General features: G+C 37.5%; 1 protein-coding gene across 1 annotated transcript in view; it reads left to right on the forward strand.

Annotated features, from left to right (window-relative positions):
* Positions 1-4788: 4788 nt before the first annotated feature.
* smpx (small muscle protein X-linked) overlaps positions 4789-20219 on the forward strand; it is a 55416-nt gene continuing 39985 nt past the window's right edge. The window contains exon 1 of the mRNA XM_056249091.1: positions 4789-4795. The gene's annotated coding sequence lies outside the window, so the exon portion shown is untranslated. The remainder of the gene's footprint in view (positions 4796-20219) is intronic.

Raw genomic sequence — 20219 nt, forward strand, 5'->3', positions numbered from 1 at the left:
TGTAACTTTTACGTTGCTTCGGATAAAAGATTCTGCCAAATGCATAAATGTAAATCTATAAATGTTCCTGTAAATGTAAATTGACTAACACAAAAAAGCAGAAACGTCTGGACTGAGTTTATTTTAGGAGGCAAGAGAAGAACTGAAGTTTGTTACCATAAAAAGGTAGAGAAGGTTCAGTTTTCAGAGAGATTCGGGAGTTTGGTCTCCTGCAGTAGAACTTTACAATAGGTTCTGGAAAGAGTCAAAGATCAGAGCTCAAATCTCACTTGAGCTGTACGATGTTCAGAGAAAACCTGAACTGAGTAAAGCTCTGTTTGCTTGCTGTGCAGTGGAGTCTGGGGAAAAGTTGATGTGAGAGGAAGGAGGAGACCTGGATTGAGAGAAGAGTTAGTGGGAAAGAGAGTAAGAGTGATGGAAGGGAGAGGGAGAAGGAAAGAGGTGCAGAGAAAGGAAGGGAGGAGAGAAAATGTGAGCTGAATGTCAATGATGTAATTTTCCTTCCCGTAATCTTTATCCTCATTTTACCTCTAACTTTTTTGAATAATTTTTTTAATCAGAAATGTTTTCTTAGATTCTTAGATACATTCACATTTTATCAAAACTGTAAAAGATAATAACAGTTTTTGTCAGATAATGTGTTTGATTCTATGTTTAAGCTTGTTTTAAATTGTTTTCTCCCTTTTAAGCATAAACTTAACCAAATGTTGTTAATACAAACAAACACATAAACAGACATTAAGATTTAATCCCTGAAAACAAGTCTTAAAGGGATAGTTCACCCAAAAATGAAAACTCTGACATAATTTACTAACCTTCACATAATTTTAAACCTGTATGACTTTCTCTCTTATGCAGAACACAAAAGAAGATATTTTAAAGAATATTGGTGACTAAACAGTTGACGTAGCCATTGACTTCCATATAGGGGAAAATTACTATGGAAGTCAATGGTTGCCGTCAAGTGTCTGGTTACCAACATTCTTTAAAATATCTTCTTTTGTGTTCAACAGAAGAAAGAAACTCATACAGGTTCGGAACAAAATGAGGGTGAGTAAATTATGTCAGAATTTTCATTTTTGGGTGAACTATCCCTTTAAGGACCTTACATTGTGACTTTGTAGTTTATTTTGAGCATTTTTCTTTCTCCGAACGGCTTTTATTGTCTTAGCTCTTGCTCTATCTGCCAGGATCTCTGTTCCCATAAACCATAAGTGTTGCTAGACCCTAGTGAAAACAGCAGTTGCAGAAAGCTATTTGTGTTTTTTCACTGTGATTTTCCCCTTACTATAGTCACTAAATCTGTATGGTTCTGATATAGTGTGCATCTACTGACACATATTTCATTCAGCCACAGCAGCTCCTGTTTAGGTATAGGGGGCTGAATGTAATTAATAAACAATCTCTCCACTAATACATCTCTCCATCTGTCTGTCCTTATGATGATTTCATCCCAAGACGACCAACTCAAATGAGAGATTGAGGGTTATGTGGATTTACAGTGTGGGCACTTCATGTCTGATGGCAGTAAAATCCCCTATATGTCTCTCTGTTTTTCTCTGAAGGTGAACAAGTCAAGATAACTGATAACCAACAATAGAAGGAAAAATCTGCATAGAGACAGAACAGGAAAGGATGCACACAATGAGAGAGAAATTACCTTTCTGACAATTTGAATCCTGAAGCTTATTGGTTCATTGCATCCTGCTGACTCAAACTGGGCACAATTGCATGGTAATCCCCACCACATGCTCACAGGAAACGCTAAACATATTTACAACAAATGAGTCAATTCAGGAATAAACATACAAACACACACTGACATGTTCCTAAACCAGTCAACCAGTCATCTCCCGTCATTTATTTATTTAAATTAAAGACGTCGAAAAAAATAGGTTTTTAGCATTTGGGACAATACAGTGAAAATGTTTTATTAAATTAAATTACAATTAAATAAAAAAGATTTCACTAATTATATCAGCCTTTTGTAAAGTATATATCGAACAATTCATATTCATTTATATTATTCTACAGCCATTGCATTTTTTTTAATCATTACTACAGGTGAGTTTAGAGTTAAGATTGGAGTTAAGTGTGATACAAATAAATTATACATTGTGCATTGACAATGCTATTGATCACTTATACACCATTCCAAGAACTAGCATTTTCACAACAATTATGATTTTTTATGCTTCTGTCCTCAGGTTAACATATTGAAATAAACAATGAGTGCACTCTGTACCCACTCAAAGTAATAGTACATTCAGCACATCTTCTCTTTCTTTACACTAAATTTTTCATTTCTGTCCACCGCTTTTCATCTCCCTTAACAATAATCCTTACAAAATAGGCAGAAGACTTATATTCCCAATAGTTGTTTTCCTGGCTTTGCAGTTTAAAGTAAACAACACAACAGAGGAACAGTTTGAAAAGGTGCAGTAAAAGTTGTTTATAACAGCCCTGCTTTCATTGGCCAGGCAGTTAGATTGAGCTCAGTGGAGGCAAAATGGTAATAGAGAGAGAGAGAGAGATTGAGACATCTGTGCAAGCAGCAGTGGGAACACTGAACCAATGAGCCAAGGAGTGTCTTCTCTGTGCTTCTCTCTTTTCTAATTACTGTTTATAAGAAGATAGCTTAGATATTAAAAAAAAAAAAATACTTGGCCAAAATATGTGGACACCTGAACACTAGATCCATATGTGCTATATACTTCCACATTTAATGTCAAAACCATGGCCATTAATAGGGCCAATAATTTTGTCCTCTCTTTGCTTTGGAGTTCCAGTTCATCCCAAACTCGTTAATTAGAAGCGGTGTCCTCATTCCTTGGCTCTTTGGTGCAAGTAGCTAATGAATGATAAAACATTGACAGTCAATGTGAATCCATCCTGCTTTAAGACACGTTTAAACCAAGGACAATAACTATAACAATTAAGATATAGATTTTGCGGCATACACATACACGCGGAATCACTTGGACATTTAATGGCGTAGACATACACGCAAAAGATGACGGTTCGTTTCGGCGTGGACATACACGCGGATAGCTCAAAATGCGTATAGATAACACGCCACTTGACTTGAAAGTGGTGTGTATGTTTACGCAAAGTCATGATGTCATGTTGCGCACTGACATACTTATCTTAAAATATGTCAGTGTCATTGTTTTGTCTCAAGATGCACACCAGTAATGGTTTTTTTCTAAGGAACATAAAAGCTACTTAAATGTCCTATTTTAACTAAGGCTTAATCCTGGCTTAATCTAAGCCCTGTCTGTGAAACCAGGCCTGAATATGTCAGGAAGGTTAACAAAAAGATGTATATATGTGTAATATTGACACATTATGGCTGCTCTTGGCTAAACAGGTTGTGTTAGATGCTGTGAACAACAAATTCAACAAGTTCATTTTAAAACCACACATAACTATGTGTAAAACAGCTGAATTCGCCCAACACAGTTTTATGTAATATACACATCATTTGTGTAATTTTTCTATACATTTTTTAAGAGTGTATAAGAAAAATACTCCCGTTCAAAGCAATTTACCTTCCTTTAGCAAGACGTCTTACCACTCAGCATAACGTGCCAATTGCCCTAAGCTAATTTGGTGGAGGAATAAACGTTATGTAATTCGAATGAGTCGCTCTCCAGCTCATTGAGAAAGTTGATGTTCTTGTTTAATGTGTCACATTTGTAAAAGAACGAGCAGGGAGCATGAAAAGGTAATCCACTGTCCCAGGAGGGGCCGGAAATCAGGGTCCATTAAGAGAAGGCAATTAATGATTAATTAGTTAATAAGCAAGATAACAGGCAGTGCATGATTGTATGGGATATTGCCGATTATGTACCATTCAGTTTATTGCATAGGGATGGAGACTGTGTGTGCAGCCATTGAGGTTGAGCTACAATAAGACAGATCGAAATAAGCCATTCATCACTGTAATTCAGTTTCTATCCAGAACCTTTAAGTCAGGATAATAATTCACTGTCTTATTGTCCTATGATTAATTCATGTTTGTTTAGAAGAGAGCATACCCAAAGGGACTGTCTGAGTGAGTCGATGAACATGAGCATTAAAGAGGGAAAGTGAGAGGATAGATGGATGAAAAGATGGATGGTTGCGTGGAAAAGCTCTAGGGCTTTTCTGAGAGGAGGCATTGCTGATACTTGATCCCAATCCAGCCAGAAGCACACACGAAGCGGTAATTCACACAAAAAAATTCATAATTTACTCACTCTTACGTTGCCTCAAACCCAGACATTTTATTAGATTCATAGCAGTTTATAGGTAACAAAAAGTACAGAAACACATTAAAGCATCATAGAAGTATTATAAAAGTTGTCATGCACTGTGTTTCAAGCCTTCTGAAGCCATATGATAACATTATGTAATAAAAATACAGAAATGTAAGTGATTTCTTACTGATAATCTTGTTCTTCCTGGTCACAAAATTATGACAGAATTAACAAACCCTTTAATTCTCAACCAAAGGCCTTTTATCTTATGCATACTGGCACAAACACGGGAGAATGTGCTAGTGGGTGTCAGTCATGAGTAAGTCTAGTATTTACTGTTCTTATTGGCTGAAAGTTTAATAAGTAAATGATTCAACTATGTTGTTTCATCACACCCACCTATACACAAATGCACAAAATGAATTATAAACTATTTGAATCATACTTTTATACTTAATGTGTCTGTCGCTTCTGCATTAGTCACCATTACTTTAAACTGTCATTTTTTTAATGGAGAAAAACTACAACTGAAGCAGAGAGAGAAAGAGAGAGAGAGTGAGAGAGAGAGAGCTATTCTTACACAATGACTCAGCACATCCAGTCGTACACACATACACACTGACACAATATACTGCACTTGTACAATTTCTCTGTCTGTTTTTGTATGTTTGTGTCTGTCTCTTGGAAAGGTTTGGGTGAGAATTGCTCTAAAAGCATTTTAGGGTGCTCATAATCGGTGTATTATTATTTCTGTATCAGTTGGTGCCGTTTACTACCACAAAGAAAAAGTTAAAAATAAGAAATAGTCACATCGTGAGATATATAGTCACAGTTGCAAGATACTGTAAAGATGCAATTGTTAGATATAAAGTCACAATCACAAGAAATAAAATCACAATTACAAAAAAAGGTTGAATAGGTGCATTGTGAGATAAAAATATAGTCTAATGTTGCATTACAAAATATAAAATGAACTGAGAAATATAAAGTCACAATTATCTTTTTTATTTTTTTTAATCTGAGGCGGAAACGTGCTTCAATACAAATTGCTTTGCTAATAATATCACTAGTGGAGTCAAATTTGTTGTGTGTGTATGTGTTCATTATTTTGTTAAATTGGTTATCTAAACTGATCTCATTCACTGTTGCATTAGTATTTTATAAGATGAAGCACTGGCTTTTCTGGCTCAGCTAAGTGTATACATCTCTAAAACTGACATAATCCAGATAATGTAAGTCATTAGTATTTCTCAGCATGAAAATAACTGTGGTTTGGGGAGTCTGGCACACTGCAGAACTGCTACATATGAAAGAAAGAAAAAGAGAGAGAGATGTTCTTCTGTTGTGCCTCTTCTTTCAAGTGGGTGGGCACACGCTCGGCCCCATCGCCCACCGCCTGCCACGTTATTTCACACCATTCGCACACACTGCCAAGGCTGAGGTCACCAGGCTTTTCATTTTGAAATTCCTGTGCGTCGTCACACCAGTGGATGTCTTTGTGGGTCTGTGTGTAGGTGTTTGATTCTATGGAACGGTGTGACTCATACGCTTTCATAGAAGCTTCTACTTGCCTCATAGCTCAGTTCTGCCTTCAAAGCACATGATAATCAAGATCTCAAGGCTTTCTGCCTGTGACAATTCTCTAAAGCACAGACAAAGACAAAGAACAACAACAAAAAAACAAATGGAACTGGGTTATGGGTGTTGAGTTTGATGAATTTGAATGGATCTTAAAGATAGTTGGGAAGGTTGGGATCAGCAGATAAGAGGTGAACTGGGAGAAAGTGAATTGCTGAGGCTTGAAATTTAACCTTTAACACCTTTTCTTCTTCTAAGATAAAAGAGGACTGTAACAGCAACAATTGTTACAGGAGATCTGTCTGTCTGTATAAGTCAAGAGGTCTCTTTAATATCATACTTGTTTCTCTAGAAAACAATTAAGAGGATTGAGATTTGATTGAGCAATGGGAGAAACTGAGAACAAATGAAGATGCTTCCATTTAGATTAGCCAAGATATCAGTCAACAATGTCACTTTTATTTCTCCAAAGCGATTTGAAAATTATAGAAGCTTGTTTCCGACACTGAATAAAAAAAGTAATTGCTAACTTTTTATCTTACAATTCCTGATTTTTTATATCACACAATTCTGAGAGAAAAAAAGTCAGAATTGTGAGATAAGTCGCAATTACCTTTTTTTTCTCCCACAATCCTGAGAAAAATATCTTGCAAATATGAAATTTTTGTCTCGCAATTGCAAGTTTATATCTTGCGATTATGACTTTTTTTCTCGCAATTATGACTTTTTTTCTTGCAATTCTGAGGAAAAAAAGCTGCATTGTGAGATACAAATTCACAATCTTTAAAAAAAAATGTATTCTGTGGCGGAAGCAAGCTTCCATAAAAAATTAAACATCTGAGACTAAGCTAATACTTAAACTCCTAATATTTCATATAAAAATATTTCAATTCATATTTCAATCTTTGAGCCATACAATGTTCTTCTGTGAGCCTGAACCTCAAGCCGATCCACACATACATTCGGTAGAGAAGCCATTATGCCTTTAATTCATCAAGAGTTAATACAACAAATTATTGAATGAGGTGTTCCAGTTTAATTCTCGCTGTTGTGTGTTTGTGTTTTGTACTTTTTGGGAACACAGTGACCGATCAGTAGTGTCAACATGATCCACAGTTTCACGTCTCAACAAGTGTGTCTGTGAGCACCGTGTTTGTAGTGTGTGTAGCAATTGTGTAATGGAGGGTGGGCATGCGGCCACTGAGAGGAGAAAAACGCCTCATTATCGCAGTTAATGGGAAGGCCTCCTAACACGAGCCCTTCGTGGGGGACCGGACACGGTCACCACAGCAACCATCACCACAGCAACCACCAACACAACCCTCATATATTTCCACCGGCTGCAGTGAACCACTGAGACCATTGTGATCCTGATGTTAATACTCTCACTTTACGTTTCACAACTGAGATTTCCTTAACATATTTTTTTTTGTTTCTTCTGTGGTTAGATTTGCAATGAAAAGTCTGAAATCTTTCATCAAATATTTCCAAAACCAAATCATACTTACTGCATGTCTCATTTTTGACTTTTTATTTCTCTCAGGGACTTTTTTTAAAAGAAGGATCTTTATTTCCTGAGAACTCGGTATAACTGAGGATCATGAGCTATAATAGTGAAACCTCTGAGCGATAACGTTTGATTTTGGGGACGGCAATGAAAAGGGCAGTGAAAGATGAAGGAAATGTGGACAGGTTAGGAGATGAGACTCGGTCTTAGAGATTCTTGTCACGCTCCCTGTCAAATCAGATTGGAACAAATCACTCAAAAGAAAATCATATTTTCCAGCTTGTTACTGTGGCTATGCTGCCTGAATCAGCTGATGCATTCTCCCATCAATCATCTCTCTGGTATGCGTAACCACCTGTCTCTACCTATACAAGCACTACATATTGCTCCAAGTGCATACAGTTAAAGCACTTTTGGTCAGACTTGTTCTGAAGTTAACAATGACAGTATAAAAGAGCTGCCAGGAGTAATGCAATATGACTTATATAGCCTTATCCACACCTTTTCATCTTATCCGGGTGAATAGACCTATATCAGGTTCAGTCTGTCTATTCCTGCCAAGGTGATATAATTTGGTCTGAATTTCTCCATGTACAGGATCTTGATCTGATATATTTTACCTGAAGATAGAGCTTGCCATTTGACATGTTTTTGGGCTCCTTTTTGAGTCTTTCTTCAAATAGGCACTTTTCACTCTCTCTCACTCACACTTTTCACACTCTCTTGTTAATTTAATCTGTCTAGCAGTGCACATAAATGCATCACAGGAGCATTCTGTATTTTTTCCCTAAAAGCCACTTTTTCCACATAGTGTCATACATCTCATCTCAAATAATGTATCGTGTTTAATAGCATTCTGTGGTAGAAATGATGGTGATGGAATTGAAATAAAAAAATGAATAAAATGTCTGACTCCTATGTCTTGCTGAGGGTAACTTCTTGGATAGGATTTTCTGTATCCATAAAAGGGGCTATATGTAGAATTTAAAACCCCTTGTGGCCGTTAAGTGAACTGCAGCCAGCAACTTACTGCTCGTGCACACGTAACATACAGTACAAGAGACTAATTAATGATTCAAGGTCCCGATATACTCACGGCGAAGTATTATTTTTTGTTCTTCTTCGCTTTGAGTTAAATAGAAGTTTGAATTAGCTCTGCAGCGATATACTTTAAAGTGCCCCTATTATGCTATTTTAAAGTTTCCTAATGTTGTTTTGGAGTCTCCTACAACAGGTTTACATGCATCAAAGGTAAAAAAAACTGTTTCATTTTCTCATAATATACATTTGCACATCATCACATTTTAAATGTTTCTCAAACGACTCGTCAGATGAATCAATCTGTCTAAATCCATCCTTTCCACGAGCTACTCTGCTCTGATTGACCAGACAGCTCAGTCTTTTACAATTGGTCTACCGTGTACAGTGCGTGTCGAAAACAAATACGCCCATTGCCATAACAACGTCAGCTCTGCTTGTCCTGCGAGGCTTCCTACACCGTAAACTAAACACAGTGTCGAACAATGACTACGATTTTACCCAGTAGCGGTTTTAGGCACGGGCGAACCGGGCAGTCGCCCGGGGCGGCATTTTTTCATGTCACATGGGGGGCGGCACTAGCCTGGCTCCGCCCTCCTACGCACTTCCGCTCAATTTTATTTTCCTTCAGTACTACGTCTGGGATTGTGCTGTAGACTTTGGTTTCCAGAAATAATTTTTTTACCGGTCCAATCAGCGAACAGAGGGAGTGGCTGAGAACGATGACGTTGATGTAGCGCGTCAGTTTGAGTTGGAGTTCAGTAACGGCAGCGGAGAAAGACGTGAGAAAATCTATTCGGTCCGTTGTTGCAAAACTGCCGAATATCCAGAAGTTAAAGCCGGAGCAAGATCAATGTTTGCTAAGTGTTGTTGGTGGCCATGATGTTGTGGCCCTCCTCCCCACGGGGTTCGGGAAAAGTTTAATTTTCCAGCTCACTCCGCTAGTGGATGAGTTAGCTAAGGCGAACGATAGGATGCAAAGCCGATAGTTGTTGTCGTCTCCTCTTGTTGCACTAATGGAGGACCAAGTGAGGGAGGCAGAGAGGTTAGGAGTTGGTGCTGGGCAGCTCGGTGTGCACGATGATCACTGTACAGCATTTGCGGCAGATCCGAAACGACCGCAGCGGCGTATTGTTAATGATTACACCCAGCTTCGACAGTTGACTGAATACATCACTGTCCTTAGTGTCAAATATACATTTAGAATTGTTCCTTGAACTCTTAAATTCGATGAACAAAACATGCAGCTCTCGTTGACAGACATCTTATTCTAAACATAATCCTCTGATCATTCGGACTTGTTTTTTTTTATTGCTTAAAACAATACACAAGTAATAACAGAAAACATAATACAAAAACAAACAAAAAATAATAATAAAAACAAAAATAAAACAGTAGGGGGATAATATTAAATAAACATGAACAAGTTAAGAGAATTACATGACACTGAAAAAAGGAAAATAATTACAACCAGATAATGTTTTTAAGGCTTTTTTTTGTTCTCAGACAACTTAATTGAAAAGAGGTATTTTTAAAATTCTTTCACAAATATAAGAAAGAGAGGTTTAGCATTTAGATATTTAGATTTATGAATATGGAATTCGGACTTGTTGTTTCCAGCCGGTTTCGGCGCATGACATACGTCACGACCACACGTTAGCGATTGGCTATGGCAGATCCTGAGTGACGCTGGGCAGATCCAATAGTTTTGATCTTTAACAGAGAACCCGCCTACAAGGAAGTAAACGTTTCTCAATGGAGCGAGGCCAGACTCTCTGTACAAATGAAATGTACGAGAGTCTGGTAGAACCAGGCTAGGGCGGCACGAGCAGTTAAAAAAAATCCTCTGCGCCGCGAAGGTTTTCTATTTTCTATCATTTCAATTCAATTATTGGCAATGGCGCCCCTGCTTGCTGAGAAGGTGCCGTGCACAGAAGCTATGTCAAGGGGGTCTCCAGATTGGAGGTAGCTCACCAAGGGGCCGTTCACATATCGCGTCTTTTGCGCGCTCGAGGTCGTTATTTCAAATGTAGGCGCACGGGAAGCGCGCTCATAATTGAAGCGACGCGCTCATTTTTTCCAGGAGCAGCGAGATGAACATTTTTTATCTTTTCAGTATGGGGGTGCACCCAAACACGTGGGTGTTTTTCTCTTCTCCGTAAATAAATCTTTTAGCAGAGCTACAGCAAGCGTTTTTCTGTGGTGGAAATCCATTAGCTACTAAAACTTCTTTGTCGTTGTGAAGAGCGCAGTGCATGGTTGTATAGCAACGACAGCCATGGGAAAATCGGACCGAATTTTACTATTAATAATAAAAAATAAGCTACTGTGCATTATAAATGTCAGGAATTTATCTTTATTGACCCATTCTTTTTATAAAGATGATTTAAAGGCTGAAATATGTGAGGTTTATCTTTTTATAAAACCTTTTTTGTCAAAAGTTTATTTGAATGTGTACATGTTATTAGATAACATAAAACACACTCCTTTAAAAATTTGGCCATCATCTTTAATGTTATTAACTTGGTGAATAGATTTCATTGTGTATTAGGCCTACTTTTTGAACAAGATTCTGTGTTTAACCGTGATCATTTTGGTCACTATATTCATGAAATGAAAATTATTTTCATAATGATCAACTAAAATCAACTATAATTATGTGTTTTTACAGTAGCCTATAATATGCAAAGTACAATTTTCAATTAAAAAATAATCTCTGATTCTGTCCTTTTCTCTAACATTTAAGGCCTAAGCTATTTTAGGTCTAAAACAGTTTGGATAGTTGTTAATATTAGAGTTATTAGAAATTATTTAAGAGATAAGTATTGTGTTACTACATAAGTATCTCTCGGCCACTTTCACTTTTAAAAAACTCTATTTCGTGACAAAGTATAGTTTAACAAGTCATAACTAAAAGTGTGCCATGCATAGAATTCGAGGCAGTAACCAATGAGCTAATGGTTCCTCCCTGAAAGTTAGATTAATATAGCAAAATAACTGGATTTTCTTACTGTTTTCTTTTCAAATGAACGGTATGTGATTTTATTGTTGTTGTTTTTGTTCTTGTGGGGGCGCTCGAAGGGGGTCTCGCCCAGGGTGTAATTCAATGTAGAACCGCCACTGATTTTACCAGATCAATCCGACCGCGAGTCCGATGATGAAACATTGGAAGAACTATTCATTCAACCCGAACCTCCATCGCAAGGACAACTCGAGCAGGACGTTTCTCACTACTCAGTTTGAGGTACATTATGAGATGTTGCAACTGTAATTCCTCACCATCGGCATTAACAGTGCATGTCCATCAACAAACTGATTATTTTACTTGTACTTATTTATTTACTGAGTATTTTTCTAATTTATTGCGGTGAACATGTGGAAATTGTATCATTAACAGTGCATACATTAGCCGGGCTCTAGCGTGAATGACTGATGTAACATACACGTTGGTAAAACAAATCTTGGTCCATGCTTAATCTTTCCTCAAATTAGTAAGAACGACAGACAATCTGCATTAATATACACAGTTATAGGTAATAGTGGCCCACAACTGATTAGCAGAAGTATTTTAGTAAGACAGCAATAATGTGAGTTAGCCAGTTAGCAGGAGACCTACGCATTGAACTCCGAGATTTGAGAAGCAGTCGTCAGTAATATAAAGGGAACACTGCAAAAGTTTATGATTACACTGCTGTGATATCGTGGATTTTTACCACTGATTCTTGACATGCTCGTCCTTGGGCAGTGTAAAAAACTGGCTTTACCTTCACATTATAGAATACAGCGCCGTCTTCTCGACATGATGCTGTCCAGTATCCACAGGAATCCCAGCTGCAGTGTTTGAGGTTCAAGTTTTCCCCTGGTGTCGAAACGGCTTATGACTCGTTTGAAAAACTATTAATTTCATTGACTCTTACATTTGAAAGACAATAACTTTATATACGGTGCACTTTCAGGTTTAAAACTTTGTAGGATGTTTTCATTCACTTAGAGCTATGTCACACACCACATGAAAGGTCATTTTCAAAAATCCATAATAGGGGCACTTTAACTTAGTTTAGACAAATAAACTGAGATAAATTTAGGCATTTAGATAAATATGCAGATGTGCTTTCCTCTCAATAAAAATATAAAGGCAGAACAAAAATGACAGCGGTGAAAAAGCAGCAGTTAATAAAACATAATCATAGCGTTGTGGATATGCATCAGATTCACCGGCATCATGTTGACTAATTAAAATTACACTGTTATTAACCTATAGCTTGATTCTAAGTATATTTGAGACTATAGATAGACTATATCTGACTTGTGGTTGTATTTTGAATTAATTTTGAGGAGAGGTGTGCTATATCTTTTATAACCGTTCGGACCATAGACTGTAAAAAAAGATGGATGACGCCCATTCGCAGTAGTGAACAGGAAGTAAAGGTCCTTCCCTCACTCCCGCAGAAACGGTTAGTACAAAGTTTACTGCAGTGTCAGTGTAAAATAAACAGTTATGGACATGTAGAAATTAAAGTTGAAGCTCCAATCTCCTCCCGAAAATCCCCCAAAAAGTCTGTTGGTGCCTCAGTGACTACTTCGTTTAGATAAGCTGTCAATCACAGCTGTCAATCATGACGTCACATTCCCGTTTTTATAGCATCAAATAACTAACTAAAACCAAACTTATTTCAAAATTTGAAACATTTGAAGTGTAATTTGATTGTTTAGTTTACATCGCGTCCCATTAGACTTCATGGGGAGGGCGGGGTTTATGACCTACACTGGGACCACCCGCCTAGGGGCGATTGAGACGCTTTGGCTTCACTTTTCAGCACTTGTCAAGCTTGGATCGGACCTACAATGTTCGCTCAGCGGGCGAAAAAATCCCATAGACTTACAATGGCAGAAGCTTCGTGTTTTTTAATCCCAACTGACATTTTCACACGCACGCACAGGGCCTTAGAGCCCTTTCTTTCTCTCTCTCTCTCTCTCTCTCTCTCTCTCTCTCTCTCTCTCTCTCTCTCTCTCTCTCTCTCTCTCTCTCTCTCTCTCTCTCTCTCTCTCTCTCTCTCTCTCTCTCTCTCTCTCTCTCTCTCTCTCTCTCTCTCTCTCTCTCTCTCTCTCATAGCCACACCCTAGCAACCACCCCATAGACTTCCAATGAAAAATAGACAAGAGGGATATAAATGAATCAGAGGATCATAGAGATACGTGAGTTTGGCTCATTTGATTTGGGCAGAAATCCAGTCTATTGGTTGAACCCTGCTAACTGTCTGGCCACGCCCTAGCAACTATTAGAGCACCCTAGCAACCCAAACCCAAAGTGGGATATGTGTGGCAAGCAGCCTTTGGAGTATCATCATTGGCAACTCCCTAGCAACCAAACAGAGTACCCTAGCAACCGTTCAGCAAGACCTATGCATGTTTTGTGTTTTGCCACTGCTAGCACCATTTATATTTTCTTCAGGAAATGTACATTCTTAGGATTAAAAGTCAGAGAGCGAAAAGAATACAAGAGCAAAGAACTAAACCTATACATAAAAGACATTTGAAAAGAAAACAAAGCTGAAGTTTTAAGAATAAATAAACCCCTAGGACACAAAAAACCATTTACTTTTCCCTTCTAATCGCTTTCTCTGTTTTCCATTCTCCTTTTTTTTTCTTATTTTCACCTCATTTATCTACCTCTCTCAGCCTCTCTGTGTCTTTTCAGTGGGAACTGCAGAGTAATGGTGGCATGCTTTTAGCTGCAAAACCATGATGGATAAGAACCCTTAAAAAAAAGGTCTGATCTAGTTAGACACTGAGTCTTAGGCTTTTCTTCCCAAATCTACTTATTTTGCCTAAAGGCCAGAGCGACTCCAACCCTTTTAGAAATGTTCTTTCTGTTTTCAGAGCTACAAATGGCAGTGTATAGCCTGTGAATGCTGCTCGGCAGGGAAGTCTTGCTGAGGGCGTTGTGTTTTGGATTTATATTCTGTGAGAGCAGGTGATTAGAGCTGGCTTTTATAGAATCATGAATCATCTGTGTCTTTCAGCTTGTAAAGGCAGCGAGATGAAGTGATGTCAGAACGCCTGACGGATATGTAATGGTTCAGTCCGCCAGACCCTGAGGCAATGTTCTTGTCAATGACTGATCCAAGTTATCCCACTGACAATGGCACATCGCGCAAATGTGAAGTGTGAGAAAGAAGTGAATTCTACAGAATAGATTTGCGTCAAGGACATTTGTAGTCGTCATTTGACAGATAGTATTGTCAGTCGGTGTTACATCACTCATCTGTTGTAACTATGATGTAATACTAGACAGTCTCATTCAGATTCTCGGCTGCATAAGGGTCAGTGACATACAAGAGTGACCAAGGTGACGGAAATCTTTTTAAAAGTATAGTTTAAAACACATGCACAAAGTTCTCATCTTGGTTTAATATGGTTTTGAAAAGCTTTTTGAAAATATCTTGTGAAAATAAATATTGCATCATGTGGTGCAATCTTCCTAAAAAAACTTTTCACCTTGAAAAAGTGTTTTAAAATAAATAATTAAATAAAGGTGTGTACAATCAAAAGTATGTTTAAATGTGACCATGTAAAAAGTAATAAAATAATTTCCTTTTGTAAGAGTACTTAAAAGAATCTTAAAACTAATTTATTTATTTATCTATTATAATTTTTTTTTAAAAAAAATCTTCTTTCTTTTACAAGCAAACCCTGGTCTTGTATGTAGTTATTTGTGGTCACACACATGTGGACCATGTTCAACCTCGCAATGAATAAATAAATAATCCAACAAAAAAAAAAGAATCTTAAAATATTTTTTTCAAGGGCATTTTTTGAGGCAGGCATTTAAGAACAAGACATTTATTTGTATTTTTAATATTATATTTTTTTCAAAATTTGCAAACCCAAATGAAACCTTTCTAAGACCTTGGCACATATTTTAAACTAGACTTTTAAAATATTTTTTTCTTGCATTGAATCTTAGCAGAGACTCATCATTGAGATCATAGTTGCATCAGATGAGCATTCTATAAAATATCAAAATTACTTCAATTTGGACTTCGTTAAAAAATATGCTCCTTGTGGAAGAGATAGTCAGGTCATTGAATGGATGACCTGCATTTTTATTAAATTGGCGAATAAATGAATAGATCCCTCCGCCTGCAAAACAGCACCATAAACCATAATATTCATGAGGAGCATATGTCCATATATTTTAACACCTAGACCGATCGAATGTGATTTAAGTGTCTCAGCATGTTCCACTCCAGATGGTATTTTTTCGTGAGAGGCGGAGGCAATAATTTAGTTCTCCTGGATTGCCGTTCATAAATCATACTTGAGATCTCTCACATTCGTTCCCACCTGACAGCTCATGTGCCTGTTACTCTGATTACCCCCATAATCATTCCCGCCTCTGAGTCCATTCTCCATCATTACCACCACCAACAGACACGTGGACTTTCTTCAAGATCACACTAGAAGACAGGCGATTTTCAGCAACCTTTCACAGATAAGAATCTGATCTCCAAAGCTCCTTAAAGGATTAGTTCACCTCAAAATGAAAATTTCCTGATAATTTACTCACCCCAATGCCATCCAAGATGTTCATGTCTTTCTTTCTTCAGTGGATAAGAAATTAAGTTTTTTGAGGAAAACATTTCAGGATTTTTCTCCACATAATGGACTTCAATTGCAACCAACGTTTTGAAGTCCAAATCAATGCAGTTTCAAAGGGCTATGAAGTGCTTCAAACGGCTCTGCACGTTCCCAGCTGAGGAATAGGGTCTCATCTAGCGAAACGATTGGTCATTTTCTAAAAAAAAATTAAATTAACATTTATATACGTCTTGTGCTGGTCTGCGACGTGCCTGGGATTACGTCATCAAGTTGGAAACGTCACGCGTCACGTCATCTATCTAAGTTATTTGTCTGTGTACTCCGGTTAAAAAGGCAGGGAAGGGCCAAAAATTCCATCTCATTTTCTCCCGTTTTCTCCTGCAACTTAATTTATTATTAATATTAAATTTTTTAAAATCGTTACGTTTCCAACCTGATGACGTAATCCCAGGCGCGTTGCAGACCAGCAAACTTAATTTCTTTTCCACTGAAGAAAGAAAGACATGAACATCTTGGATGGCATTGGGGTGAGTAAATTATCAGGAAATTTTCATTTTGAGGTGAACTAATCCTTTAAAGGAGAACTCCGGCGCAAAATGAACCTTTGGTCTAATAACACAATGGTACCTAGTCAACCGTTCTCTGAGATTTGTTTTCATGATAATCGAATGTAAAGAGTTTTATCTCTAAAAACTGTTTAGCGTATAACGCTAGTAATGGGGGCATTTAATAAGTAAAAAGAAATCGCTAGTTAATACCACTAACAAGGCTCAAAATAGCCCCACACTAACACAGTAACATAATGAGGGTCCCTACATGCAAACCGAAGCATTGAGAACTTTGTAAGTGCAGACCGTTTAATAAGAAGATAAAGATAAAGACAGTCCACTTCGTGTATACAGACAGGAGCCATCTTTGGAAAACAGTCTCGACTAATCAAACCACGAACTACGTGCTAAGTGAGCTGAACTGTATGAAGTTCAGTAAACTTCTGAACTGTATGAATGGCGTTCGTGGTTTGATTTTTACTTATTAAATGCCCCCATTACTAGCGTTATACGCTAAACAGTTTTTAGAGATAAAACTCTTTACATTCGATTATCATGAAAACAAATCTCAGAAAACGGTTGACTAGGTACCAATGTTTTATTAGACCAAAGGTTCATTTTGCGCCGGAGTTCTCCTTTAAGGTGGTCTTAAATGACAGAGTACCTTAGTATGTAAACAGATTTTCTTTCCTTGTGAACTTTCTTTTCCTTTTGAAGTAAATTATTAAACCATATTAACAGGTGCATTATTGATGAGGAGTTTTGTTGTGAGAAAGTGGCAACCAGTCTTTCTTATTTCAAGGAAAACGATTGGCTCCGGAATTCCCAAGGCTCATCTCCTGCTGCATTTTAACCATACACGTCTATAAATAATTCTTCCATTTCTTGGCCGTTCCACTTTTTCAGCGTATCTCCTAGTGTATTTATTTTGGATAAGCCCTTGAGGAGAATCCGGCAACCTGACCTCTCAACGGTGCCGTCCCAGCTTAGCTCTTAGACAGAATATTAAAGGTGAATTTGTCTTCTGCACTCTACTGGGCACTGATGGAAAACATAATGTTTACAAAAACCTGTGGGCAGATAAACTGTCTGAGCCAAATGTTCCTCTTGTCATATTTTATGGCTTGAATTCCTGCGGTTCTGCGGTTCATAACCTGGACCACCTGGGAAGGATAATGTCAATTCTCTGCCACTTAAATGTCATCCGGAAGCACTGTACATTTTGAAAATGGCTCCAGTTTGATATTCAAGCAATACCTCTCTCTCCCGATAGATAGATTTTCATTACACACGTAGAAAGATAGATGATTTTCACTTCCCTTTCATTTTCATGCATCTTTTAGATTCCCCCCATCCTAATAAAAAAGTGTTTCAGTAAACACATGATAGATAGATAGATAGATAGATAGATAGATAGATAGATAGATAGATAGATAGATAGATAGATAGATAGATAGATAGATAGATTATGTCATTTATCATTGTATATTTTATTTTTCACTCTCTCCATCGGATGAAATTAATTCACAAAGTGATTCAGCAAACAGACACGTGGTCTGCGTGTTTAAAAAGTTGTGTGCTCTTCAGGCTCATCCAGCTGTGTTTAATGCTTTCGAAAAGCTCTTAGTACCCCTGTTTCTATCTCTGTACGCTGCCTATCAGGATGGCACTCAAGCCGAACGTAATTAAACTCCCGAGACCAGACCAAAGTGAACCTATCTTAACTCAACAGGCAATATCTAAAAGTCAAAGCACGGGTAGCTATTTTTATTTATATAAACTACTCTTTAACCAATGCAGCATCCAGTGTGATGTGTCTGTTTAAATATGCAAACATACAAATCACCTTTTAGGGTAAAATACAAAGAAATACAGGCCTATAAAATCAATCAAGGTTAAATCTCCCTCTAGTGGCAAACCTATGGAAAAACACTCAACCTGGTTTTAACTTTATGCATCTCTCACAAACACAAAATCTAGTACTGTAATTGCCTACAATATCTACAGCAGCGATTCTAATACACAGAGACAAAGGCTAAGTTAATGCAATCAGCTTTTAATTACTATGGGAGTGATCTTTTAAAGATTGATAGGCCTATTAACCACTGAATTGATTATTGCTCTTTTCGCTCTGAGATTGTCCCGCTTCCTCATTAGCTCAAGCCACCAGTTGTAGTGCATTATGGGGAGAGTATGTGATCGGTTTGAGTAAAGATGATGCTTGCATTGATAATATTATAATTACGTTTTTGGGCTCTTACAGACAGTGCGGCCCCTGTACAAACTGCAGGTTCCAATGCACCCATAGGGCGCTGTGTTACCATAGGAACAGTATACATAAATGCTCATAATTGCGTTATTGTCTTTGTCTCAAAGACAGCCAGAGAGAGGGAGAGCGAGAGATAAAGAGGCCAAGAGAAGCGGAGGAAACAGTTAATTGAGGCACTGTCTTTCTCTTTCATTATAACAGATGCATGAGCTATGAGTCTTTTGAGGAGCCTTGATTTCTTGCGTATCAAACTTTTGATGAATTTGAAGTATTCGATGCATTGTTAATGAATGGATTTTTGTGCAGCCAGGCTAGATGGGAAAAAAAAAGAGAAGCTTGCCGTTTGGGGAAATGAGCAACAGAAATCAATTGGAATATAATATGAATGCGCAAGCGTATTATAGCCTATAGGGACTGTGTTTGTCAATTAATGGGTTTAGTAAAAACTCCATGCATTCTACACTGTAAGAAAAAATTGCTGCCTTAAATTTTTAAGTACAATCAACCTGGATGTTTAAGTAATTTCAACTTAAATTACATACAGTGCATTTATATTTATAAAAAACATTTAAAAAATAATTTTATAAGAAGCATAGCATGTGACACTGCAGGGCACAGTTGTGTTCTCACATTCACAAGCCTCATGCTTCAGTGGATGAATTGGCCGCCTCTGGCATTGTTCTGCAAAACTCACTCTCGCCACCTCCAGCTTTCTCTCGCTCTTTCATATCCAGTTTCCTCTGGGCAGAATGAAGATTTGGCCCCCTGGACATTTGAACCCATTATACTTTGTCACTTTCTTTCTCTCGCTCCTCAGAATGACAGAAAACACTACAACACACAGACTGACGGATGCATCTCCTCAGGAACTCTGGGTTATTTTTAGACCTTTCCTTTTTAGCACTCCAATCAATGCAATTCTGTTTTTCACCGTTTGGTCCCCACAAGACTTCCACTATTCCTGCATAAATGGAGGTCAAAGCAATTGATTTTGGTTCACATCCTATCTGCATTATTGGACTGCTGCAGTGTCTGTGCTTTGAGTTTATGTTCAATAGAGCTACCTCCATTTGTCATTCATCCAATTTCCCCCTGTGCTTGGTTAGACTGTTATTTAAACATTTTTTCCTGATTGGTCATGTGAAAAAAAGAACATTTGCATTGATGTCCTCTACCTGCACTCATAGCATTTATAGTTCCATGAGGAACCTTTAACATCCATGGAACCTTTTCAATGCACAAAATGTTCTTTATATTGGAAAAGTGTTCTTCTTTATTCTTCTTCTGATTATAAAAAAAAAAAAAAAAAAAAAAAGTTCTTCGATGGCATCGCTGTGAAATGACCGTTTGTAACCTTTATCTTTAAAATTGTAAACACAGGCAACCATACACAAATTAATAAAAAAAATCAGTCTCAGTGTTTTATGAATGTCTGG

The sequence above is a fragment of the Rhinichthys klamathensis genome, unplaced genomic scaffold, assembly GCF_029890125.1.
Source record: "Rhinichthys klamathensis goyatoka isolate OS25496 unplaced genomic scaffold, OSU_Roscu_1.1 h1tg000059l_1, whole genome shotgun sequence".
Classification (NCBI taxonomy): Eukaryota; Metazoa; Chordata; class Actinopteri; order Cypriniformes; family Leuciscidae; genus Rhinichthys; species Rhinichthys klamathensis.